This window comes from Aedes aegypti, chromosome 1 (assembly GCF_002204515.2).
Source record: "Aedes aegypti strain LVP_AGWG chromosome 1, AaegL5.0 Primary Assembly, whole genome shotgun sequence".
NCBI lineage: Eukaryota > Metazoa > Arthropoda > Insecta > Diptera > Culicidae > Aedes > Aedes aegypti.
In genome coordinates, this window is record NC_035107.1 from 1,307,781 (window position 1) to 1,332,652 (window position 24,872).

General features: G+C 37.3%; 1 protein-coding gene across 3 annotated transcripts in view; it reads left to right on the top strand.

Moving 5' to 3' along the window:
- LOC5574744 (protein shifted) overlaps positions 1-24,872 on the top strand; it is a 63,527-nt gene that overhangs the window by 18,982 nt on the left and 19,673 nt on the right. For 2 of the 3 annotated variants that reach the window (XM_001655261.2, XM_001655262.2), the window contains exon 1: positions 10,772-11,003. The exons of the other annotated variant lie outside the window; for it this stretch is intronic. The gene's annotated coding sequence lies outside the window, so the exon portion shown is untranslated. Of the gene's footprint in view, positions 1-10,771; positions 11,004-24,872 lie in introns of those variants that run through there. 3 annotated transcript variants of the gene reach the window in all.

Sequence of the window (24,872 nt, forward strand, 5' to 3'; positions counted from 1 at the left end):
ATATTTTTACAAACTTTGGGAGATTTCGGTGAAATGTTACAAAAAATCATAGCTTATTCTCCATTCGCTTATTTAGCACTAGCAATTTACGCTTCTATTTGTTACATTAACAAAGTATGTTGTCAAGGAATATTTTTCACTATTACATTACAAATTGAATTCCCCAAGTAACACAGAAAACATCTTCTCGGTCAGGGCTCCTAAAGTGATGTTATATTTAGGTCTTAAAAATAAAATCCAATACATCTTCTGTATTAAAACCGTTCTGGTGATGTTTTAGCAAAACATAACTATTCCGAAAATGTTGAAATTGTGTTTTTGCTATAATTGTTATATCTCTGTTTGATTAATGTAAACAATATTTAACAAAAGCATTCACCATAACCAACATTCAATCGATGTAAACATAGTTTTAAAGCTGATTTCAAAAACATATTTAGTGCATCTCTGTTATGATTGTTATGGTGGAGAAGTTATAACAATGCTTTTATCTGTCAAATGGAAAACATATTCAGCACATTGGTCTCGACGACATCTCAGTTTCTCTTTGAAGATGGTTATTTCGAAGCAAAACAAAATCTGTGGCAAAAAATAAGAGGAGTGGAAAAAATGCAAGCGATAAGAAAAATGAATCGAAATATGATATTGTGAATATTTTCAAGAAAATTTAACATCTAGTCTTGATGACGCATTTTGATGAAATGAAACAGCATGCTTCTATTTCTGTGTTTTTTACGCTTTTAAAACTTAATTCTAACGCAAAATTTGTTCTGACACATGTTTTTTTTTTTCTATCCCTACCAAAGCAATGCTATATTACAGCACTGGTCAGACAAATGTATATATGATTGACATCATAATGAATTCAATTAATAACGATTGTCAGCAGAGTAGGTGGAGAATCGGTTCGAGCCTGTCATAAGGCTTGATGATTTCAAGTATCACATCTTTCTGAATGGAAACAATTGACAAATCAATTGAATTATCACACGATTTTTGGTAAACAATGATTACATTTTTTTACCTGCACTGTACGCTTCTGCTCGATTCCACCATATTTGTCGCATCTTCGTTCAGATGAGCATCTGACCCAATCGGATGAATTCCACGGAACACTAGTTACTTTTAAACGGCGCATGAAATAACAAGAGGTACAACTATAAGTTTCACCAGAAACCTAACGCGGCACATAAAAAAACACACACTTTATGCAGAGACAACCTTATATTTTCAAAAACTTGATCAAAAGATCCCTGTAAAATGTCATGCGGCAAGAAATTAGTTTTTGATCACCATACACTTGAAACCAATGATTATTATTTTTGTTTTTGTTTTCTTGAGCTGTCAAAACATTTCAAGCAAAAGGCAATGCGCTTGTATTTTTACATACCTTATTACATCTGGAAAACTTGATTACAACTAGTGGGTCATAATGATGTATGAAAAATCATTGATATAACAAATCAGAATGCTTTGAGAAGTATGAAGTACGTATTGTAAAACATCTAGTGGAATCGAAAAGATGTTTTAAATACCGTTCATTTGTGCGCTTTTTCGGTTATAAAGGTGTTTCAAATTTAGTATTGTACATTCGAACCAAAACAGCGGCGATGTACGAAAGGTGTATTTTAAGCTTATTTATGACTATTAGTGTTACTTGGGTCGTCGTTGAGGTAAGTTCATGTCTAAGACGAACTTTGTCCTATTACACAGCCTTACTCTATCTAAACTACCCTTAAGCAAAGTTCTCTTCAGTAGCGAACTTGTCGTTTTTTTAAGCCTGACAGATCGTATCTGACGCAAGTTCCCTTCTAAGGCAACCTTTCTTTGAAACAAGTTCCCTTCTAAGGCGAACTCCCAGACAACCAGAAGTCACATAAAAGTTCACGTAATAACTCGTTCATTCATACAAATAACATCAAACCCGCAAAACACGTTAGGTTAAATCGTCAGATTGATGAGTTTCTCGCATGAAACACTTTTTTCTGAGTTCATTTGTACATTTTGTTTCGTCCCGTACGCTCGTACAAAGTAAGTCGAATCAATCCGTAGCAGCTGTCAAATCAACATTTGTTATTATACGTGAAGTCGCATAAGCTTGCAGGTTAGTTCGGTAGAAAATTTATACACTCGCATTGTATGCTATTGTTTATCACATAATATACGCATGTATATCGCCTCCACTTTTGTACGTAGAAGGCCTCTTCGCGATATTTTATAAGTGAAATTTTGCACATGCAAAGCCTCCAGGTGATTTCTTTATGCATACATTTTGGTTATCTGGGGCTTTTCATTGAAGCATGCCTCCTTCGAAGGAGAACTTTTCTTTTCACAGCCCAACACGACATATTGAAACCCTCCTTATGGCAACTGTTTGTTTGAAAATTTTCTCTCTAATAACCCAACTTTTGCAAAAGATTTCAGTTTTTTTTTACTTACATTATTCCGCTTGACAGGAACCAGCGTAGATTCTTCTTGTCGCCAGAATATGATATTTTACACAAAACTAAGGGATGGTACACAAATTATGTCACGCAAAATTTCGACTTTTTCGACGCCTCCCCCCTTTGTCACGTGAGTCCTTCAAAAATTTTGTAAGGCTTGTCACGCTTGGCTTAACCCCCTACCACCCCCCTTGGAGCGTGACGTAATTTGTGCATGACCCCTAATTATAACTTTAAACTAGTTGGTATAATAGGATTTATTCAACTACAATTTTGAAGCAATTGAAGAGAGATAAAACGTCTGCACACAACTGACTATGGTTCTCGAATGAAAATCCTGGGATAAGTTCATAATTCACCACAGTATTAAATTCGGTTTTTCATTTATTTATAGATATTGAGTGATTCCAAGCAACAGCACCAAAATTTGGTAAATTTTTTAATTCATTTTTTTCTATTCAGCTGAAACTTTGCACAGTTTTCCAGTTCCATCTAAATCGTCATTTTCCGATATCAAATCTTCAAGTTGAGTCACGACTAACTTTTCAAAAGGGTGTATGTGAAAATGGTTCAAAAATATTCAAAAAGCTGCACAGCAAAAACGGTTCGTTCGATTGTTAGACAACTAAAGAAACAAAGTTAGATAACTAAATAAAGATTCCAAAAAAAATACACACAGTAAAAAAAATTTTTTTTTGCATTAAAAAACATAATTTTTGACACAAAAACTCAAATATCTCAAAACCCTATCGGAATACCAACGTAATTTTTTGAGGGAAAACGGTCCATTATATTAGCTATCTACCATAAAAATTTGGTGATGGTAAACCAATAAACAAAAAAGTTATGACATTTCAAACATGTCACAATTTTCACATTTAGTAGAAAAAAAATTTTTTTTTCGGTGTAAATTATTACGGGAACCGCAGTTTGTTGCTAATTTTATTGTTAAGGGCCTTGCGTGAATTAAACAAGTCGTTTTCATGTATTCATTAGTATTATGTATATTATATGTATAAATATTATGTATATGTATAAATAGTATATGTATATGTATATATGTATAAATTAAAATGAATTAACAGATTACACGAAAATAATTTTTTTTTTACCAGGATATTTTTTTTTTAGAGTATGATCGATGAGTTTCTAAATGTTATATATAAACTTTAAAAGTTTTGGATTTGGGTATGCGTTATGAGATCATGAAAACATTTTATTAATACTTATTTATTTATTTATTTATTGTTATTCAATTTTTTTACAATATCGAACACTTTTGCATCATTATCAGTACAGTTCGAGTATAGTTTTGCTTTAATTTTATTTTCTGACAATGGAATGAAACAGTGAAAATTTTTGGGTTCCTTGGATCGTTTTCGCGTTATTATATTGCTCGCTGAGCTCTGATGCCGTTAATTCGTACTCTTCAGTAGTAGTAAAACAAAATGATAATTTTGTTAAATCTTCTTCTTTTCTGCGATTCACCCAATCAAATAGTTCTTTTGCAGTTTTAATTGGATGCTCACGTTCTTTGGCTAAACTTGCTCTTGTGGCCATGCGCTTTATGGTTCCTCCAATAGCATCACAAGGACCTTTGCCATGTGACGTAGCAAAGAAATGCCATTCTGCATCAATTCCGTACTTTGATTTAAATTGACATAGGCTCGAAAAATTCTTACGGTTTTTGTACTGCGATGCTGCTCTATCAGACATGAAATATATCTTTCTGATTTCTTTATCCTTATCAACGCGTAAAAAGTTAATCATTTTGGCAATGAACAAATTTACAGATACTGAGTCGTGTCTTAAATCTTCGGAAATTACAATAAATCTAAAATGTTCAATTTGCGTACTTCCATTGAAATAAATAACGAATGGATGAATTGTAGCTTGTTGTACGTTCCAGTGATGGGACTGCACTTCATCTTGCAATACAAAGCTATAGTTTTCAGAAAAATCACAAATGACTAAAAATTCACCATCTTGTAATGCATTTTTCGTATTTTTTAAAAAGCGGGATTGCTCTGTTTTAATAAAGTCGTGAGGAATTAAACTTTCTAATTGCAAGCAAAAAAATGACACAAACTCATCTACAGGTTTTACAATAGTTTTCTAGGTCACACCTATCCGTGGTCACCCATTGCTCAAATGATAACTGATCAATATAAATTTTCTTCAAACTCAGCGAATAAAGTATTTTCCAATGAACTCAAATTTCATCCGGCTTTTAGGGAAGATTATGTCCTCCTCACACTCTCGGTTGCTCATAAACGGAAATCTCACATCCAAATTCCCAATCCAGCGCTCAGTCAGACAGGGCGATCCCATAAGTATGCACCTTTTTGTCCTCTACCTACATCCCCTCCTAGAAAAACTACGCACTATCTGTAATGATCCAATGGACTTAGTGGTGGCATATGCAGATGATATTTCGATTGTCATAATTGATGATCGTAAACTACCAGTCATCAAACAGGCATTCATAGACTTTGGAAGATGTTCCGGTTCATTATTAAATTTCAGCAAATCATTTGCTGTCAACATAGGACCTCAACGAAATGAAAATGGTCCCATTTGGCCAACTGTTCGAGATTCAGTAAAAATTTTGGGAGTTACATTTTTCAATTCTCAAAAAAAGACAATCGACTTCAACTGGGGCGACACTATAAGAAAAACATCCCGTTTGATGTGGATGTACAAACCAAGAAACCTGACGCTGAAACAGAAAGTGGTAGTGCTGAACACCTTCATTACGTCCAAATTATGGTTCTTAGCCTCTGTAATCAGTATTCCAAACCAAGCTGTTGGAAGACTGACTTCGTACATAGGAAGCTTTATCTGGGAACGTTTTCCAACAAGGGTTCCTATAGAACAACTAACCCAGCCTAAACAAATGGGTGGACTCAATCTTCATCTTCCAATGCATAAATGCAAAGCTCTGTTGGTTGCAAGATTTCTGAAAGAAATTGACCAAATGCCGTTTGCTAGTTCCTATACACAGTACCTGCAGAATCCACCAAATTTCGCTGCCATTCCTGCTCTGTACCCGTGTTTGAAAACAATAGCAAAGCTAGTGCCTTATATTCCTGGAAGACTTCAGGAAAATCCGTCAGCAGCATCACTCCATAGCTTCAACCGGGAACAGTTGACAAAACCGAAGGTTATGCAAGAACATCCCAACAAAATTTGGCCCAGAGTTTGGAGTAACATCAGTTTACCAGGACTCACTTCGAGAGAACAATCAGTTTATTATCTGCTTGTGAATGAGAAAATCCCGCATGCTGCATTGCTTCATCGACAAAATAGGATTGCCAGCCCTGTTTGTGAACATTGTCCCAATGTCATCGAAGACTTAGAGCACAAATTCAGTACATGTCAAAAAACAAGGATTTTGTGGGATCATCTTCAAGCTAGATTGGTAGCAATCCAGGGACGAAGAATGACCTTTCATGAATTACGGATACCGGAATTGAAGAATATCAATAGGAGTAGAAGATACCAGGCTCTAAAGACATTTATAGTGTATATAAATTTTGTTTTAGATGCCAATGACCAATTAACGATAGGAGCGTTAGATTTCGTTTTAAACTGTTCGTTTATGTAATATCTGTATGTACCTAAGTGTGTGATTCCAAATAAATGTGTTAAAAAAAAAAAAAATGATGAAGAATCTGGACAATCCGAACAAGATCGTAGATAGCAATTTGATGTTGTATTTTCACACAAAAGACTACCAGTTAACATTTTAATATCCTTTGATAAATTGATTCTTTTCAAACTATGTAAGATTAGGGTAATATTTTCGTGTGTTGTGCACACACAAACATTATGTGTTCCTGAATTGAATAGAAGCTTGCATTGCCTTGGACGAAGGCTTGCAAATGAGGAAAAACCTACCTTAATATTTTCGTTAATTTCCTTGAAGCGTGTATACGCTTCTTTCAAAGTAGTCATCATTAATCGTTTTTGGATTGCTTGACGCTTTCCATCTTTTTTTACAGATACATAATCTTTTTGGCCAGGCATAGCTCTACTTACTTCATCGTCTTCAAAATATTGAATTATTTTTTCTTTTGTCTCATCTGTTACTGAAATACTCGACCTAGCATTTTTGGTTGCAAGACAGTTATTTTTGAATTGTTTTGCCTCTTTTGCTGTATTTCTATTGGTTTTGAACTCATCAATGGCGTCTTGAATAGACCACGAGCTTGGCAGCATCGACAAAATCAATAATTTTTCTTTCCTTGTCGTGGCTAGATTCGAGAACCTTTCCTTCATATTCATAATTACCTCATCGTAGTCTGTATTTTCCACATCCTCAGGTCCTAATTTGAAGAGGTTTCTTCGTACAGCTTCGTTGATTTCACGGTATTTTTTCTCGGGATAATTGACGTAACCCATCTTCGTCCATTTAATCGGAGTCACTTTTATTCCAGCTATCCCTTCGTTGAAGCGTTCGATGTTGACCTTCTGGATGCACTCATCTTCTGATTGATTTGTTGAAACAGATGTCGCTGATGGTACCGTGGCAAGACTATCTGCACTTGGTACTTCTGGTAACTCCTCAGTTGTTGTCGGTGCATCTAGTAATTCCTCAGTTGTTGTTGTTTTCGAACTTCCTGCAACCTGATCCACCGATGATGTACAGATTGCCCGTTTGTCAACGTTTAAACGGCAGGACGTACAAATGCGTAAATTTGTATTCAATGTAGACATTGGAGCATAACCAGCCGCTTTCAGTTTATCTATGGTGCTTTCGGTGAGATTTCGTAGCTCTTTCGAACACTTTTTTTCTGCAAACGGCCTGCAACAGTTGAGAAAGCGACTACTCATGTTGCTCGTTATATTTTAATAAACAAAATCACTTTTAAGTTTTTACTGACTAGTTTGGTGTCGTTTGCTTGACTGAAGAAAAATTTTACAATTAAATCTTCTATAACCATAGTGGTAGTATATTTTTAGCTTTTTCGTGATCTATTCTCTACCAAGGCGGGTCTATACCCAGGTGTAATCAGATTTTAACTTTGTGGAGAAAACCAGCGCCGAGAAAACCGACTTGCTTTACGTATACTAGATCACCTGGGTATAGACCCGCCTTGTTCTCTACGAGGTAAACTTTTTGCAGGTAAACTAGTCGTATACCTGTATAGAAAACTTTTTTTGTAGCTTTTGTCTTCAATATTAGATTTCTTATAGGTTTCTTTTATCAAAAGGTTTCAACACTATTGAGAGAATTTTTCTTCAGTTACGTACAATAAAAAATATGACACTATCAAGACTTTAGATCACAACACTGGATCGCGTCTAACTTTCTAATAGATGCTATAATAGTTATGAATAATTAAATAAAATATCATGAAAACAACTTGTTAACCTCATGTGGTACCCTTAACAAAAAATTCAGCAACAAACTGCGGTCCTAAAAAAAAATTAACAATGAAAAAAAAAATCACTAAGTGTCAAATTTGTGAAATATTTGAAATGTCATAACTTTTTTGTTTATTGGCTTACCATCACCAAATTTTTATGGTAGATAGCTAATATAATGGACCGTTTTCCCTCAAAAAATTACGTTGGTATTCCGATAGGGTTTTGAGATATTTGAGTTTTAGTGACAAAAATGTTTTTTAATGCAAAAAAAAAATTTTTTTTTACTGTGTGTATTTTTTTGGAATCTTTATTTAGTTGTCTAAGAGCATCTTTAACGGGGGCGACTATTTGGGTGATTAAAATGATCACCCCCAGAGTTGTCATTTTAGTTTAGTCACTCATTCTCACACCGGTGGCTACCATATTTAGTAACTCGTTACCGTACCGGTCGTTGCTTTTTGGGTTAACATATGAGTTGTGAAAATAATGGTGATCAATTCAGGTTGGGAATTTTTGTAACTCTGCTGGAATATCTATTATATTCTGGTGCGGAATTATTAGAATTCCATCGGAAATTTTTGAGATTGTTTATGAATCCAACTGGATGCTAATTTGATTGGAACCCTTGCCAATTCTACCGGAATCCTTGTAAATCCTACAAGAAATATTGCAAATTTGACCGTAATTATTATGAATCTGACTGGAATCCTTGGGATTCCGACTGGAATTCCAGTCAGAATCCCGAGGACTCTAATCTGAATCCCGAGGATTCCAGCCGGAATCCCTAAGATTCCAGCCGAAATCCCGAGGATTCCAGACGATATCCCAAGGATTCCAGCCGGAATCCCGAGGATTCCAGTCGGACTTACAAGGATTCCAGTCGGATTCCCAAGGATTCCAGTCGGAATTCGGAGGATTCCAGTCGAAATTCGGAGGATTCCAGACGGTATTCTTATCAAAATCTCTTTCCAATTCCAGTCAGAATCCCGAGGATTCCAGCCGAAATCCCAAGGATTCCAGACGATATCCCAAGGATTCCAGCCGGAATCCCGAGGATTCCAGTCGGACTTCCAAGGATTCCAGTCGGAATCCCAAGGATTCTAGTCGGAATTCGGAGGTTTCTAGTCGGAATTCAAAGGATTCCAGTCGGAATTCGGAGGATTCCAGTCGGAATCCCAAGGATTCTAGTCGGAATCCCAAGAATTCCAGTCGGAATCCCAAGGATTCCAGTCGGTATTTTTATCAAAATCTCTTTCCATTCCAGTCAGAATCCCGAGGATTCCAGCCGAAATCCCGAGGATTCCAGGCAAAATCCCGAGGATTCCAGGCGGAATCCCATGGATTCCAGTCGGAATTCTAAGGATTCCAGTCGGAATCCCAAAATCCCATAATACTCCGAAATCGATAAATTCTTACGAGGATTTTCGAATATTTCATAAACTTCTATCGGATTTCCAATAACTGCATCAGATTCCTACACGGAAAAAAATTCCGCGGTTAAAATTACTATTTTAGCTGACTACGCCCATTCTTGAAACTACCATGGAATTTCAGACCAATTTACTATGTTTACGGTACACCCCACCCCATTACTGGTACGTTTGACAGAAATAATTTACAACAATTCGACTACAGACATGGTAAAATCAAGCGCATTTCTGGTCTGCTGAAAATTGCCGGTGCGAACGCTTAAGTTAACCCCCTAAAATGGTAGTTTTTACCGCACAATTTTTTTGCGTGTAGTATTCTTATCAAAATCTTGAAGGTTTACCCGAATTCCCAAAATTTTGAAATTTCTACTTCATGCGCATCATGCATCAGATTTCCAAAACTTCAACCAGAATTTCATATCCCACACCGCATGCTTGAATTCAAATCGAATAGCAGCGCAACTATCGCGCTGCTAAATTTGCTCACCCGATGCTTTCCGAAGGCAGCGCTGTCATTTTGCTACCCCGGTTAGCAGCGCCCGGTACGGATCAGCGTAATGATACTGCGCTATGTAATTTAGTTTAGTCGCGCACCGTTACGGCTGCTCTAACTTTGTTTCTTTAGTTGTCTAACGAACCGTTTTTGCTGTGCAGCTTTTTGAATATTTTTGAACCATTTTCACATACACCCTTTTGAAAAGTTAGTCGTGACTCAACTTGAAGATTTGATATCGGAAAATGACGATTTAGATGGAACTGAAAAACTGTGCAAAGTTTCAGATATTTTTGAAATGGTCGATCAGAATCGACTTGCATGCCTCCGTGGAATCCCTCTATTTTACTAAACAGGTCGATAATTTATTATTATCTCAAATCTTATTTGATGAATTCAGGCCGGCACTTAGATCTCAATATCAAAATTCCGACAGTTCAAATGCAAGTTTTGAGTTTTTATGAGTTTTTCCCACTAGTAGTAGTCGATCGTAAGGAGGCCTAATAAAATGTAAATGGTTTCTATCGAGTCTACAAAGGTTGAGCTAAGAACACCGATCAAGAACAACATATGATCAATCATGGAAGCAAAAAACCTGAGATACCTAAACGTTCAAGGCCGCTACTTCTTCAGTCGCGCAAGAACAACGAAGATAGAATAATTCTACATAATGCGTGGTTATGACGCAAAGTTGTTGCTGTAACCAACGAGGCACAAGATACGAAGCAGTCTTGTGGGCACATTCGAATGTCATTCATTCATTGATATTTTTCATCTATTGGTAAATTTATATAGATTGTTGGGTATGTCAATTAAACCTTTCACAAATAGGCGAGAATAAAAACATAAATTTGCAATGCTGCAGCGAGGATCGTTTGAACCCACAGTGTGAGAAAGCAACGTGTTCGGAAAATGTTTTCTCTCTAATTTCTCTGAAAACCTCTCTGTTTGTATCCTCTCAATTGCTGCGGTCTTCTCTCAGCGACCATTCGATCTCCGCACAGCTCAACGCACATTCTCCTACTCACAACTCAGTTCAGTCCAGCGGAAGACTTCTTCAGGAACGGTTCGGTAGAGTAAAGAGTCAGTCCAACGTAGTGACCAGCACGTTTAGGTTTTTTGCTCAACTTACCAGAGTGTAATATATTTTGAATAATCGCATCCGGCTGTTCGGTAACATGGTGTTCGTTGTGGATTAGAGAAGTGCACTACACGGTTTTCGATCGCATGGACGCAGCTAGAGCCGGAAATATACCACCAGAAGTGTGTATTGGAAGTTTGTTTCACGATATTTAACTATCCCAGAATTGTCTGTCCGAGTGAATTGATGGCGATCGAACGAAACCAAACATCTGTTCCATGAAATTCTGTGCTTCGTCTAGAAACAGCGTTTGGTTCGATCGCTTACCAAGAAGTTCCATCTAGTGCTAGGCAAACGTCGCTTTCGCGTGGAAATAATTTATTAAATGCGTTTTTATATTTAAACAAATTTATATCCCTGTCGCGCTGTTGCGCGAAAGCAGAAGTTCTCGGGATGGAGAAACGTGCAAAAAAAAAGTTCGCCTCTACGTCTGGCAAAGACACCACAAAAGTCGCGCAGCATCGATCGGGTGTGTGCAGTCATCGTCAGTCAGTCAGTCAGTTGGTCGAGGAGAAGAAGTATCGAGGGAAGAAACCGGAGAAAGGGAAAACGGCCCAAGAAGCATGGGAGGATGAAAGAGGGAGCAGTTAAGATGTGCAAAAAATTAAACAAGGGATAAATGCGACCAGGGGTGGATTCGGAAGGGGGCATCGAAAGTAGTTCAGTGTCGAATCGATGGGTTCAGTTCATTGGAGTTGGGTGCATGGGAAACGAAAGCATTGTGCAGTTTCAAGAACAGACAAGTGTATAAAGAATTCAGAAGGAGCAGCATGCGAAGGTGTTGCATCCCTTGGTTTGACCCTTGGATGAAAAAAAAAACGGGACGAGGGAGACACCAACAATTAAATACTTAAATGGATTAACTTCAATTTTCGAGCCTTATGAACTCTCTCACGCTGCCTGCACTTGAAAACATGCTCGTGCGCCGCCGGTCAGCAACGCGCAACAGTTGAAGCGCAACGCGAGAGCGCAAGCCAAAGCACTATGGGCGGTTTCCATATAGACTGGCGGCCAAAACTATTTTTTCCATCTCATGTCGTATTTATGAGTTTTATGATACAAATTTGATGTTTTATTTTCAAAAACAAGTTTTCGAGACTTACTTTTGAATAGGGCCTATAGCGAAAAATTAAACCTTGTTACTTATAATGCATGTAAGCCATTTATGCGATTAACGTTGTGCAAACCATTATAAATATTAAAACTTACATAGAAATGATGATTTGAATGATTTAGCGAAATTCAGTTATTTTCTGAATTATTTTTTAGCTGTTTTCAATAGAAAATGGTTAAAAATATTGGAAAAATTCAAAAAGCCTTAAATAAAACAAGTGCAAATTTGTGCAGCTAAATTCTTCACGATCCTTTAGTTTACATCTCAAAGTACCCTTGGAACTGAATTTAAGCCTGGGACAACTTGGGACAAAAAAGTACTCGATGTGTTAACTATGAGCTTATTCGATTTTTTTAACCGCTTTATAAAAAAACATCATAAAAGCCACTATTTTGAAGTTTTTTTTATTTTTTTATTGTGTCTAGGAAGCTTTTTTTTGTAAGCTTCCAAATGGTGTAAAAACATTTTACGTAAGTATTATAGAAAAAAAGTTATATTCATTTGAGTAAACCATGGTTTTTGTTAATAAAAACAAGTTTTTCTCCATAGGCTCAACTTTGGCACCTCATATCTGAGTGTGCAATGCTAATCATGCCCTAATATTTTGGGGATTTTTTAGCAGACATGTTTACAATGAAATGGCGAACAAGAATTGAAATTTGGGGCACATCACTTTTTTGATTATTGGCCACCTGATAAGCCATAGTGCAAAGTCGGAGAGAGAGAAGGAGGTGACTCACAGAGACGCATTTCGACAATGTAGCCGGTCAAAATTGATCGCTTTACGTTTCTAATGAAATTATTTGTCCGTTAAAGGGCGGTTTACAGATCGAAAGAGAGGAAAATGCCTACCCCGATGCGTAGAGATTTACGGTTGAAAATAATCTAGCAGATCTTGAAAATACGCTACTAGATCCTTTAGTTACATTACACTGTTTTGGTGTGTTCTGTGGACGTGGATAACGTGGAAGCGACAGTCGTCAGAAAGAGATGCATCTTGGACAGAACATGAACTTGACTATTGAAAAGAACACAGATTTCGATGTGTTCAGAACATGATCAGTGAGCTGAAAAATTTCGATTTTAATGGTAGCTTAACTAATTACTGAGTCGTCCGATTTGAATACCATCTTCGGCATAGCGGTAGCTGATTAATGTATCTAAGGGCCGATCTCTTCACCTTCGCTTAAGCCGTAAACCTCGTTTACCCATATGATTAAACTTGGTTTAGGACCTAAGCGGGGGTGAAGTAATCGGTCCTAACAGTATCAATGGTGCTCTAACCCTCAAGAGCACGTGGGCATACACTATGACCGATTAAATGAATTGGTCGCTTTTCCCATAGTAATTCCCATGCAAACTTTGAAGGGGACAGGATATGTCATGTATTCTATACTCCAACCGAAACACAGTGAACACATTTTAAACGAATAATTTTTAGTTTTATGCAGCCCACAGACGCTCAGTCGGTTTGACCAACATTGACTCCGCCCCCAAGTTAGTCAAACCGATTTACGTTGCTGCAACCGTTTGACCGACTGTCAAAGTTTGTTGCAGCAACACTATATTTCTTCGCATGTTTTGAATGCTCTCGGCAAGCCTAGTGAATATGTGATTGTTATTTTTTTCGATTTCTGTGGCTGTGGGGGTGAATATTTCTATGGCCATAATCGTTGTGAGAAAGAGCAGAACTTTCAGAATTTAAATACCGGAAGAAATGGATGTTGAGGAGGAATTACAATTACAATTCGCACGAAGTATTCCGGCAGGACTCTAAAATTATGAGGGATCTCTATCGGGGATTATTCTGAGCAGTCATCGATATGAGAATGGCTAGGGTAATTTCTTTAAAGTTTGTATCCGGAGTCTTTAGCGGTTTCCTCTAGTTATTCTACTTTGAAGTCTTTCCAGAACCATTGATTATACTAGGGATTCCACCAGGAAGACTTTCCCTGGGATTCTACCAGAAATTTCATCAACAATTCCTCTAGAAATTTATCCACAGATTTACCCAGAAATTCTTCCGAGGAAAATTCTTCAGGCTGGCTTTCTTCCAGAGGTTCCTTCAAAGATTCCTCTGCTAATTATTCAGGGATTCCTCTACTGATTCCTTCAAAGATCAAAAAAATCCTCAAGTGATTTCTTCAGTAATTTTTCAGAGTTTACTTCAAGGCTGACTTCAAGAATTCTTCTGGAGATTATGCTATCACAATTTTTCAAAGATTCCTTTATTTCCTCTAAAAGTTATATCATTATTCAGGAATCACATAACGAATTATTTCAGATACTTCTCAATAAATTTATCACCAGAAATTCCCATAAGGATTTCACCAGTACTTTTTTCAGGGCTTCTCCTAGGACTCCTCCTTAAATTCAACCAAAAGGAATTTCTTCAGCGATTCTTTCTTGTAATTTTCTCTACAGAGTCCTCCAGAGATTTACACAAAAACTTCCGAGGGATTTATTCATTCAATGCTTCCTTCAAGAATTCCTCCAAAATATCCTCCACAGATGTATTTAGGAATTCCTCCATCGAAACTTCAAGAAATTCTATACAGATTATATAAGGTTTTTTTTTCCCTGCGCTTTTACTAGGAATTCCTCTAGACATTTTTATAGAGATTGCTCAAGAAATTATTACAGGAATTCCATCAATAATTCCACCAGGATTTTCTCCTATGCATCAAAAACCTTTCCCTAGGAATACCTCCAAAAAATCCTTCAGTGATTAACCCAAACATTCTTCCAGAGATTCCTACGCGATTTTTGCTAGAAATTGTTCAAAAACTCCTACAGAAATACATGTAGAGATTCACTTCAGGAACTCTTACAGTGATTCCACCCAAAATTTCTCCAAGGATTCATTAAGGAATTCATCTTGAGATTCCACCAGGAAGCTTTTGGGAATTCAGCAAGAAATACTACAAAAGAATTCAAAACAAATTACACACACGAGATTTCACCAGGAATTCCGCTTGCAATTTTTCGAGAGGTTCCCCCAGGTTACTTTCAGGGGATTATTTTAGGGAATCTTCAATAAATTATTTTATTAATTCTTCCGGTGTTTCCTTAAAAGATTTTTCTTTGTATCCCTTAAGGATACAAAGGCATTCGACCTTGGATTTTTGAAGGAATTACTTCAAGAATTTACCGGATATTTCTCCGAGGATTCTTAAAGGAATTTATCCATCAATTCCTTCCAGTATATCTTGGAGGATTTTTCCTAAAGAATCCACCAGGAATTGCCTTAGAGAATCCTGTAAAAACTCCTTCAGGGATTGCTTTAAAAGTTCTTACGGAGATATATTAAGGAATTTCCCCAGTGAATTTCTCCAGTGTTTTCTTTGGTGATTCCTCCAATGATTTCAGTATAAATTATTCCATGATTTTTTCCAGTAATTTTCCAAAAAATCCTTCAAGGAATTCAACTTGAAGTTCAACCCTTCGTGAAATTGCTGGTCGATTCTCTCGCGGTTTTCCAGAAAAAAAGTCATTTGAACTTGTGGTTTTTTTTATTGATACCCTGGAGGAATTTCTGATAATCCCGAAAAATTCGAAGAAGAAAAATCCTAGTCAAATCATTGAAGTATTTTCTGGTAGAACTTCTGGCGAAGCTGTATTAGATTTTTCTGGTAAAGAATTTCTAGCGAAACTCTATTGATATTCTTAACCCTGGAAGAACTCATGGCGAAATTTCTTAAAAAACACCATTCCGGAAGAAATAGTTAGATAAAATACTGGTGAAATCTCTGAAGGAACTGAAGGATTTTTACCAGAATTTTTGGAAGAACTTTCAGAAGATTTTCTTGAATTTCCGGTGAAATCAACGGAAAAATATTGGCGAAGCTTCTAAAATAATTTTTAGTGGGACCCCTATGAGAATTTCAGCTCATTTCTTGAAGATTTTCCTGATGGAAATCATGGAGAATTATCTAGGCGAATGTCAGATCCAATCCATGGATAAACCTCTGGTGGAATCCTAAGAGAAATTCCTGGAGAACTTTTAGTTTAGCTTTTATAAGAAATTTTTGGTAAAATTGCTTAATTAATTTCTGAAAACTCCCAAGAATGTCTGAAGATATTATTTGAGAAACTTCCGATGGAATCTGTAGAGTTATTCTGGTGATAAAATCCTGAGACATTTCCGGAAAAATCTTAGGAGGAATTCCTGATAACCTTTGAGTATCCTTGGAGATATTTATTCCTTGAAGAATTTTTGGAGGCATCCCATTCGAGTGATTAGAGTCCGCGGCTACAAAGAAACGCCATGCTGAAGGTGTCTGGGTTCGATTCCTGGTCGGTCCAGGATCTTTTCATAAAGGAAATTTCCTTGACTTCTCTGGGCATAGAGTATAATCGTACCTGCCACACAATATACGAATGCGAAAATGGCAACTTTGGAAAAGAAAGCTCTTAGTTAATAACTGTGGAAGTGCTCATAAGAACACTAAGCTGAGAAGCCGGCTATGTCCCAGTGGGGACGTTAATGCCAAGAAGAAGAAGAATTCTTGCAGGAACTCTAGATGAAATCATAGGAGGAATTCCTGACGAAATCCCTTGAAGAATTCCCTATGGAATCACTTTAGGAACTCCTGATGAAATCCTTGGAGGAATTCCTGATATAATTCCTGCTGGAACTCCTGATAGAATGCCTAGAGAAATTCCTTATGATATCCCTAGAAGATCCTGATGTTAGTCGTAGGTGACCTCCTGATATAAACTCTGGAGGAACTCCTAATAGAATCTCGGAAGAAATGCTAGCTGGAATCTCTGAAGGAACTCTTGATGGAATTCCTGGATGAACTCGTGATGAAATCCTCAGAAGAACTCTAATGGTAGCCCTAAAGGTACTCCTAACAGAATCCCTATTGGAATTCCTGAGTAATCAAAGTAATCAAAGAGTAAATTATTGAAATCGTCCTTTCTAACAACTCTCTGCTCATTGCATGCAAATTTGTTGCTGAAATTCTAGAATTTATATTTGTGGGACAGGTAGATTTGAGGGTTAGGGAATCGTTACTGGGAGGAATATAAAGATATTGTAAGAGAACTCCTGATAGAATCAGGAGTCCCAATGAAATCTCTAGATGAACTCCACATGGAATTTCTGGAGGATTTCCTGATAAGTTTCCTGAAGGAACTCCTGATAGAATCTATAGAGGAACTTCTGATAGAGTCTCTTGAGGAATTCCGGGTGAAATCTCAGAAGAAACCCTGGAGGAATTTCTTGGAGGAAATCCTAAATATATTGTTGGAAGCTCCTCATAATATGTCTAGAAGAAACATTGATGGGATTCCTCGAGGAACATTTGATTTAATCTCTTGAAAAATTCCGGGTGAAATCTCAGAAGGAACTCTTGATGGAATCCGTGGAGGAACTCCTGGTGAAATCTCCAGAAGAATGAAATTTAATGAAAGCCCTAAAGGTACTCCCGATAGAATCCAGATGCAGATACATAAATACAGATAATATAGATACAGGAGCCCCTGATGAAATCCCTGGGGGAACTCCTGAAGGAATCCTTGGAAGAATTTGTAAAGATATTCTTGAAGGAACTCTGTATGGAATCATTGAAGGAATTCCTGTTGAAATCCCGAGAAGAACTCCTAGAACTAGAGCAACGACGGACAGAGTCCATGGAGGAATTCCAGGTGGAATCTCTGAAATATCTCCTGATAGAATCCCTGGAGAAACTTCTGATGAACTCTCTAGTTGAGTTCTAGGTGCAATTCCTGAAAGAATTCCTGATCGAATCTCTGGAGGAATTCCAGATGGAATCCCTGAAAGAATTCCTGATGGAATCCCTAGTCGAACATCTGATGATACCCCCAGAAGAATTCTTGATGGTATTCCTAGAGGAACTAGAATCCCTAGAGCTAGTCCTGATAAAAACCCTGAGGGAATTGCTAAATGAAACCTTCGTGAAATTTATGATTGAATCTATAGAAGTTCTCCTGATGGAATGCCTGGATGAAATTGTGTTTAATTACCTAAAATAACTCCTGATTCTAGAGGCCTTCCTTAGCCGAGTGGTCAGAGTCCGCGGCTACAAAGCAAAGCCATGCTGAAGGTTTCTGGGTTAAATTTCCGGTCGGTCCAGAATCTTTTCGTAATGGAAATTTCCTTGACTTCCCTAGACATAGAGTATCTTCGTACCTGCCACACGAAATATGAATGCGCAAATGACAACTTTGGCAAAGGAAGCTCTCAGTTAAAAATTGTAGAAACTCTAGAGTAGAACTCTAAGTTGAGAAGCAGGCTCTGTCCCAGTGAAGACGTAACGCCAAGAAGAAGAAGAACTCATCATTCTCAGAGGAATCACTGATGGAATCTTTGTAGGAACACCTGATAGAATCCCATGAGGAATTTCAGTTAAACTTTCGGTAGGAATTTATAAAGGAATTCTTACAGAAATTTCTCGTTAAATCACTAGATTTGGATTTCTGGAGGAACACCTGGTGGAATCATGAAGGAGTTTTGGAAGAATTCCTAAAGATATTACAAGAGAATTACCTGGAGAAATTCCTGGTAAAATTCTTGATGGAATCCCTGTAGTACAAATCCAAATACAATCCATGGATGGATTTTTTTTGAATCACAGGTAAAACTGCTGATGGATTCTCTGAAGATATTTTTGGAGAAATTGGTTCAGGAATAATTAAAGAATAAAAATGAATTTGTTAAAGAAAACGGATAGAGATAGTTGGAAACGATATTTTACTATCTATATAGAAACAACTCAAGAGCCCGCATTTGATAGATCACTATGGCACCGACGCACGCATTTTGACTTTCCACCCATCTGCATCGGTAGTTCATGGGACGTCGAAGCTTCAATTTGACATGATGACGTCGATGTTCGTGCAACATCCCAGACGGTACAGACGGTACGATCGGTTCGTCAAACATTTGGCTCCGCCCATCGGTGGTTTGAGCAAAATCAAACTCGTTTGATTTTGGCCGACCGATTCGTCAACCGTCAAATCGGTTTCACAAACTGTCAAATTGGTTCGTCAAACAGCATCACACACGGTCAAACATAGCACCAACATGAACATCAACCTGGGGGGCGGAGTCAATGTTGGTCAAACCGTCTGAGCGTCTGTGGGGTGCATTAGATACCATAAAGTGTGGCACATCGTACGATCCCTACTATGTAGTTCGTTTTCTAGTGTGTGATGGACATTCCAGATCAACCAGTATTATACTCTTTTTATAGAATTTTCTCCAACATTGGCGATCGCCGACGATTCAAAGCAAATCGATATCGTCATCGAGATTCACTCACTATGATTGAACGAGTTACTGCTCGTAAGATGATGATCAACGTGATCAATTTTGACCTACTGCAATGATCGAATGCCCCTATGTGCGCCGACCTGCGTATATTATAATACTGCAGTTGGGAACCGGGCCGCAGGGGTGTACGCGTCGGAGCGAATGCGTCCACCATCAGACCCAATATATGTAATTAGTTAAATGAAATTAAAAAGGAAGTGAATAATTAAGATTGATGATCGTGTATGTTCTCGGGCAAAGGCGCAAATTGGGACCATCCATTCCGCGCGAGAAGGATTAACGATCGTATACGAGGAGAGCTGACAGTTGATTGTCAAATTAGGTGGAGTTGCACCTCGTCGGCACATTTCGGCAACGATCGAGAAACGCACCTTTTAAGTTTTCTCGCGACGCGGCGATCCTTGCACATGATCGCACATCGCCTACTCATATTTCCATATTAAGAACCTTCGTACCAGGCAACCATGATCGACCAGCAGCAGATTGTTTTGCTTGCGGTTCTTGAGCGCACGTTTGCATTTTATGCTTTTATGTTTGGTTATTCGTCTCTGTCCGGAGCACTGCACCGTTTGCCGGGGCTTTGGGTGCTAGCTTGTTAGTGTTTTCGTCGTTATGGTCGAATGCGGCTGCTGCGGGTTGGCCTGTGTGAGAAAACCATTCATGTGAACGTCTACCGAGTTTTTTTTATGGTTTTCATGTTCCTTTAGCTGCTTGTTCACCGAGGCCCTAGTTAGCGGCTTAGGTGTTTGCTTTCATCCGAGCGGGAGCGTCAAGCAATTGTGATTTAATGGCACAAGATTAAATCGCATATAAAAGGTATAAAACTGCTTTCGGCTCATATACGATATCAATATCCTTTAGGCACGAAATGGGATGAGATTATTTTTCTTAAGCCGAAGAATGGTATTTTTGGTACGATCGCTCAGGATAAAAATACTGTGCATTGAACTGCATTCAAATCGTGCGAGCCGGATCGATTCAGATTACAAGCCCATTGATAAACCTAAAGTGGGCAAAATACTAATTAAACATAAAAAGTAGTTATAGGTCGAATAACTGTTGTGTAAAGTATATTAGCATATTGGTCGAACAACTGTTGTGTAAATCTATTTGATAACCTGGGGCCTCAACCAGGTTTTGTGTGGTACTGAATGAACATTGTCATAGAAGTTGTCTTCCAACCCTGTTATGATAGCTGATAATCAAAAGCCTGTTGAAAGAACTCCGAGAATAGGCCTTTTCATGTGACAGCTCCGTGTATGCATTTGTTTACATCTGCCGAAGAGCGGTGCATACACGGGGCTGTCATTTCCAAAGAAGAACTGTCAAACAGCTTCCGAATCAGCTGATTTTAAATGTCTTCTGAAAAGGCCTATGTAGCATCGGATCGGACATCAAACGGTCTAGTAGGCATGGCACAAATTCGTCGACTCACTCCTATAGTAACGTCAGAATGGAATGAAAGGTTCTTTGTGGGGCTCCCGCTTGTCAACAACGATTCTTAACTCTACAGGTTTTACCAAAGGTTCACCGGCATTGACCGAAGTCCATGCAAGCTTTTTTGACTCTGAAATCAATGTGAGGTGTCCAAGAAATTTTGGAATCTCCGACATACTTTACCTGATCAGTCACATTAATCTCAGTGTCAAAAATACGTAAAAGTTGAATTCCATCGCGGTTTCGTCTTTTCGTGAAAAGAAAAATAGATGTTTTATTCGGGTTAACCGAAAGGCCATATTGACTACACCAACTCTTAACTACCTGAAGAGCACTTTGCATCAGGTCGAATAGGGTGCTTATGCACATACCAACTATCAGAGCTAGATAGTCGTCGGCAAATCCATAAGTTGGAAAACCGCTATTATTGAGTTGCCTCAATAGCGTATCTACTATAGCGTATATGCTATCGTATACGAGATTCCACAAAAGTGGTGACAAGACTCCCCCTAGGGGACATCCGCAAACACTCAATTTTCGAATCGCTGCTTGACGCAATGTCAATGTTTTTGAGCATTTGATGAATCCAATTGGTAATCATTGTAGGTAGCCCATGGTTTTGCGCAGCTTCCAATATGGCATCGAAAGACACGTTATCATTGGCACTATCAATATACAAGAAAACACCTAAGCAGGATTGCTTCTAAGCGAATGCTTTCTCGATATCGTATACAACTTTGTGTAGAAGAGACACTGTGGACTTTTCAGATTGGTAAGCATGTTGATTCACATGAAGAGGCATGTTTGCCAAATAAACATCACGGATGTGATGATCGATAATGCGTTCCAGACATTTTAGAAGAAAAGAGGTTAGACTGATTGGTTTAAAACTCTCCCCTTCTTCATACGAAGCACGTCCTCCTTTCGGGATAAACTTTACAGTAATATCACATTAGGATCTGAGAATATACCCGTAGCTTTTTCAAAACATGTTTAATAAACTTAAATCCCTTCTGGAGCAGAACAGGATAAATTCCATCTGCTCCTGGAGATTTAAAAGTAGCAAAACTATTGAGTATCCATTAGGGTGCGGCTTATTTTTCAAAAGTTCTCAGAACCAAAAATTCGTGTGCTCTACCCAATTCAAATCCTATTGAAAGAGAAACCTCAAAATGTGAGCCAAAAATTTTAACATTTAGAGGTGGCGCCAGCGTCTTGAAGGTGAATTTTCAGGTTATAAAAAATGACCTTCAGTGAAGTAAACATAACTTTGTTGTTTTTCAACAAATTTTCAAACTTTTAGCATCATTATCTTACAGATTGAATTTATGAAAACTTTGTAGAACATCAAATTTGTCTAAAATCAAAACTAGTCTTAATTAAACATACTGTTATCGAAATTATTCCCCATTTTACTAAAAAAATCATTTTTGTTTGACCATAACTTCATAAATACTTAATCGATTCCGAATCTTTTTAAATGTTTCTGAAGCAAATTTAGTTGTTTTCAAACTGTTCATACAACACATTTTGCTAAAAAATGGTTTTGACTGAGTTATTCAACCAAAACTACCCAAAAACATGATTTTTCAATGAAAAAATAAAATTTCTTTGAATTATTTAAGTTTTTTCGCCGGAAATTGCATTTTTTCTATAAAACTTGAATTTTTAAAGCATCTTGCCTTAATTACGAGTTGAATAGTCCATATATTTTTTAACATATGCAAACATATTTTTGTTTCCAAATTATTTAAAAATTGATGCAAAGTCCTTCTCAAATGTTAAACAAATGATAAAAACCAGTTTCAGCTTTAGAGATAATATTTAACTGGCAAAAATTTGGAAAAACAGGAATTTTTCGTTAAAAAATCATGTTTTTGTGCAGTTTTTGCTGAATAACTTGTTCAATACTTTTTTTAGTGAAATGTGATGTATGAAAGGTTTGAAAACAATTGTATTAGCTTCAAAAGCACGTAAAAATATTTGAAATCGGTTGAGTATTCATGAAGTTATGGTCAAACAAAGTTGAAATTTTTAGTAAAATAAGGAAAAATTTGGAATAAATTACTTTTAACTAAAACTTGTTTTGATTTTAGACAAATTTGATGTTCTACAAAGTTTTCATGAATTTAATTTTGAAGGTATTGATGCAAAAGGTTTCAAAATTGGTTGAAAAATAACAAAGTTATGTTGACTTCACTGAAGGTCATTTTTTATAACCTGGAAATTCACCTTCAAGACGCTGGCGCCACCTCTAAATGTTAATATTTTTGGCTCAGATTCTGAGGTTTCTCTTTCAATATGATTTGAATTGAGTAGAGCACACGAATTTTTGGTTCTGAGAACTTTTGAAAAATAAGCCGCACCCTAATGGATACTCAATAGTTTTGGTGCTTTTAAATGCTTCTGATTTTGAGGTTTCCCTTTCAATGTGATTTAAATTCAGTAGAGCACACGAATTTTTGGTTTTGAGAATTTTTGAAAAATAAGCCGCACCCTAGTATCCATTGAATCGATTCAGTAGTTACGATACTGCGAGCCGAAGCCAGAGACTCAAAACTACGTGAAAAGACATTTGGTTCATCCGTAGATGCTTTGTCCACACATCCGGGGAAGTATGTATTGAATAAACATTATTTTTAAAACTTCTTCATCAGAAGAAGTAAAGTCACCATTAGGTAAACGAATTTTGTTCGCTTGGAAATCCTTTGATTTTGTTCAGCCGACTGACTTCACTCAAACTGGAAACATTTGTACGCCGGCTCGTTCTTGTAAGCCTTGCGAGCCGACTCTGATCAAGCTGAACGGCGTCTGTTCCAACTTCTTCTACATTGTTTCCTGAGCCTAGTCAGATCGGAATTCCACCTTGTAGTCTACACAGACCGCTGGTACGCTGATCATAAGTACTGTACAAAAGGATAGGACAAGAAACGGTCAAGGAATGATTCCGCTACTGAAATTACTTGAGCTGTACGCTGCTGAGAAGTAGAGCTGATTTCAGTAAAAGTGACATTTCGTTCATACTGGATAAGCTGTCAAAATTACTTTGGTAGAAAGGAGAAATTTTACTTAAGGGAGCAGGATCCGTCATTGATTTTGGAATTTTCAAAAGCAGTTTTTTTCGTACGAAATCAAGAAAGTTTTCACGAAAATGTGTTCACTGTATTCAATCCTCCAACCGAAACACAATGAACACATTTTCACTGAATAATAGTTAGTTTTGAACAGAAAAACTGCTAAAAAGATTTAATGATGACGATGATTGCGATGACGGAGCGTTGAACGTTAAGCGTTTTACGTTTCAGGTGCATACCACACTTATGTGGTGACTTATGACTACTGTACTTCCGTGAATCGCATGTCAGTCCCATCTGTAAAAAGTAGGCATTGAGAAAATGGGCTTCGAAGTTTCTATACGAATACGTCTTCTATTGACTGTTTAACGATAAACTTGCGACGATCGACGCGCCACCATAATTCATGTAACGGAGGGTATAAGAACTAACTTGGAGGTGATGATTTCGCAATTTGGAGGTTAACATCACCTCCAAACACTAGCGAATTTGCGGTGGGATGTTGACGTTTGATCACGAATACGAATATTCAAAAAATTCCACGGGATTGGAAAATGCTCAAATCCTAATGAAACTTTCACAATTTACTTTTCAATACGATATCTTTCCGATAAAAATATAAAGATGATCAAAACAGAATTTATTTTTGTGTTACACGATGCGGAAAACTGTAGTGCGACTGATATGCGATTACTTTTTTATGGGACCAATTAGACTTGCTGTTTTTTCCTATTTTTTCCGAATAAATGATATTAGCTCATTAGTGCAGCTGAAAGAGCATTGGAAGATATGTTGAAAACTGAACTCAACTCAATTGTATTTGTATTGTATAAGTGAACACTTTCATGAATAACTCAGTCATTTTTAACCGACTTTCTGTTGCAGACAAGAAAAAGATGTTTAAGTTTATAAGAGAGAGAGGTTTTCAATGAAAATCAACCAAACATAACATTTCTGCGAGTAGAAAAAAGAGAACTATTATTTAAAGTAAAGTTTAGAACAATCCACAATGGCGTGCCTTCATACAAAGGTCGAACAAAACATCAAAGTGCCCCAAATCGGTTGG